This window comes from Eucalyptus grandis, chromosome 4, assembly GCF_016545825.1.
Source record: "Eucalyptus grandis isolate ANBG69807.140 chromosome 4, ASM1654582v1, whole genome shotgun sequence".
Taxonomy (NCBI): Eukaryota; Viridiplantae; Streptophyta; class Magnoliopsida; order Myrtales; family Myrtaceae; genus Eucalyptus; species Eucalyptus grandis.
The window spans coordinates 35,961,440-35,964,998 of record NC_052615.1 but is presented as its reverse complement, the minus strand read 5'-3'; the positions used below and the strand labels follow the sequence as shown (position 1 = coordinate 35,964,998).

Here is a 3,559-nt window from a genome sequence, read left to right as displayed (position 1 = left end):
ATGATTTCATAAAAGTCTCGGTAGGATATCAACATGTTACCGAGAAATCATGTGATCGGTAACTTTCTTACCAACCGCTTTTTGGTATTTATAAATTCTTTCAGAATTCTACCGGTACCCAAAAAAAAAAAAAAAAAAAAAAAAACGTTATTTTGGGAATGGAACAATAGAATGGTCAAAGAATAAATAAACGGTAAGTAATTGAAATGAGAGTTAATAACCATAAGTGGATAGAATTTAAAAGAAAAAAAATTTGGTGAGTCACTTAAATTAAGATTAGTGAACTCTCATGAAAGTTGATATATTTAAGACGTTGATAAGAAAACAAAACAGAAGGCAGTAAAAGATAATGAAAAAATTGATTACTTGTAAACCGTCAAAGAAAATTATAATTTGAGAAAAGTCTCGGTAGTTTATCTGAAGTTTATGGGAGAAATCGGGTGACCGGTAGCTTTAATACCGATCGTGTTTTTTTTTTTTTTTTTTTTTTTTTTTTTTTTTGTGTTTTTAATACTTACCCACTTTTTTAGAAATCTGCCGGCATGGAAATTGAGCTGTTATTTTCCACATGGTATTGTACAAACGGAGCAGTAGAACTGTCGAGCAAAGCATACATGCACCTAGAAAGAAAGGAGGGATTCCGCCATTATCGCATGAGAAAGTGCACTGACTAGAAAGCTCCAATTGGGAGGATCTTATGATAATGTTGTCTTTGAAGATCTCGATTAGCGGGGCATCCCCCTTTTTAATTAATCTCGCAAGCCCTTGTATGAACTTGAGCTTGCCTGTTGTAGTGCGTTGTCGTGCCTCCCGGTTCCTCATTGGCTGACCCGTCTGACATTTCTCAAAAGATCATTTCCGACGGGCCCTGATCTTTTGGAACTCGATCGGCCCGCTTCAATTTCAGGGCAGTGCGGGGTAGCTTGGAATGGAATCACGCACTGCGCTTCCCATGCACGACTTAGTACAGAAGCACGTGAGGGAGAGAGAAGGGCAGATAGCGAGAAGGGTCGCTGCGTTCGTTCGGGAGTCTTGCGTTTAGACTGCGCACTGGTGGACGCAGCTTGGCCAACATATTTATATCTTCCTGGTGACTCTATAAATCACCTCAACTTTATAGCTATACCCCCATCAATACTGACGCACCTCCCTGAGCCTCTCTTTTCCCCCCTATTGGCAATTCGTAAGCTGTCTTCCCGCCGTTCCTTTATAGGAACCGACGTAACATCCAATTTTTTCGCAAGGCGATCCGTAAACTTAAAAAGGCCGGCAGCCTTCTGTTGGTAAGTGCTCGAAAAGAGTACGCCGATCATGCCACTCGCTGCAATTGGATGTGCCCTGCTGACATCTTGTCGCAGTTGACCCATTGTCGAGAGAGACGGAGAGACGGGAATGGGGAGGGCTCCTTGCTGTGCGAAGGTCGGATTGCACCGGGGTCCTTGGACTCCTAGAGAAGACTCATTGCTTGTTAACTATATTCAAGCACATGGCGAAGGCCATTGGAGATCCCTCCCTAAGAAAGCTGGTAATTCCTCATTACTCAGCTTTGGCTACTAAATTGCCCACGTAATTTGAAGCCCTAACTAATATTAATTGCCTTCATTAATTTCTTGTTCTATATTCAAAATTGAAATGGAATTTCTCTATGCCTGAGTGGTTATAATGAACTTTGATTCAAAAGCCAAAAGGACTGGTGATTCGAGATAAAATACATCCTAATAAATAAGATGAACACCCCTTTAGCGATTTATTTTTTACTCAAAGCGTGCCACAACAGTCCTCAAAATATTCACTTCGTAAGGCTGTATTCATGCTTACTGAAAATCATGGGCGTTACAAAATGCATGAAGGGCTTCTGAGGTGCGGAAAGAGCTGCCGACTTAGATGGATGAATTATCTGAGGCCCGACATCAAGAGGGGCAACATAACTCCGGACGAGGACGATCTGATCATCAGATTGCACTCCCTTCTCGGCAACCGCTGGTCTCTCATTGCCGGTAGGCTCCCTGGCCGAACCGATAACGAGATAAAGAATTACTGGAACACCCACCTCAGCAAAAGGCTCCTGAGAAATCAAGACAATCACCCGACCCATCGTCCACCCTCCACTAAGAGGAGGAAAACGACCGCCAAATCCACTAAAGAGAGCACCAAAAATCGAAGCACAACAACAAGAAGAGCCCTAATAGAGCATCCGCGGAGGCCACGGAGAGGCCCAAAGTTCATCTTCCCAAGGCCATTAGGGTTACTACGTCCTTCTCTTTACCTAGAAACGACAGTTTCGATTGCAACACTGCGATTAGCTGGTCCTCCAGTCAAGGAGGGTTACTTGACAGAGAAGTGGCTCATGTTGCCAGGTCAGATGAAACTGCTGGGCTATACGGCTTCTTTGTTGGTGATCCGCAAGATCGCGGTCACCATGAATTTTTTAACGGTGCAAATGACGACAGTACTGCCAACCCTCATCGTCTTGAGTGCCCATCCGAAGAAGAACCAGGAAAAGATCAGAACGGGACGCTCGAGAATCTCTACGAGGAATATCTGCAGCTCCTGCGGACGGAGGATGATCTTGTTCAGCTGGACTCTTTTGCTGAGTCGTTGCTGATGTGAGAGAGAGAGAGAGAGAGAGAGAGAGATGTTTCAAGCCATGCAGGCCAAGCGTCAAAATCAAATGGGCGTTTAGGTTTACACTGTGGTTTTGAATCGTAGATCCACAAAACACGTGCTTACCTTCTGGCCAAACTCGGGGACCCTGGATGCCTTTGTAAGTTCTCAAACTATGAGAACGGCCACCTCTTGTAGATTTTCCATCCCCCCTGTACTTTCTAGGGTTTTGTTAAATGTATATGATGCCTATTCAACTTTTCTCCAAATCCTATGATGTACTTTCTCAAGGCGATGTCATACTCGTTGACTAGTGTATAGCAAAACACCCTCGGTATGAAGTCAAAACATCCTTTTACACAAGTTATCCAAGTAGTTCCACTACAACAAAATGAACTAGCGCGTTTCAATTCTATTCGATCTCATCTTATATGATGCTTACTTCTACTCTTGCTCGCTTCTATGGATATAACCAATTAGCCAAAAGCAATGAATAGAAAGAGGAGCAATCTTAAGTCCGCACTCATGCAAAGTCTATATTGTCTACTCTCATCAATTACCTTGAATGACTTCGTTTATGATCATATTCACGTGCCACATCCACTCCCTTGACTAAAGAATTAATAGAAAACCTAATTGCTAGTGTCTCAGCGGAGATGCAGTGACGGGCTTGCTAACCCTGGACCTTTGAACCATGGGTGGAATTGAGCAAAAATGCCTCAACCCAAAGTAATTATGACTTGATTCGAAGCAGTAATGGCTCAATTTGAACATTCCATAATAAGATTGTGATTTTTATGACAGATAGCTAACGCCAGTTGCTAAAGAAAAGAATAGACTGAACACCGAGACTTTTGAGACTGTCAATCAAATCAATATAAGAACTCATCTTTTCACGTTGGCAATTTTATAAACATGCTCACATCCGTATGCGCGCACGTGTTCATTTCTTGGA

General features: G+C 42.8%; 1 pseudogene; it reads left to right on the top strand.

Annotated features, from left to right (window-relative positions):
• Window positions 1–1,151: 1,151 nt before the first annotated feature.
• Window positions 1,152–2,964, top strand: LOC120292442 (annotated as a pseudogene).
• The last annotated feature ends 595 nt before the right edge of the window (window positions 2,965–3,559 follow it).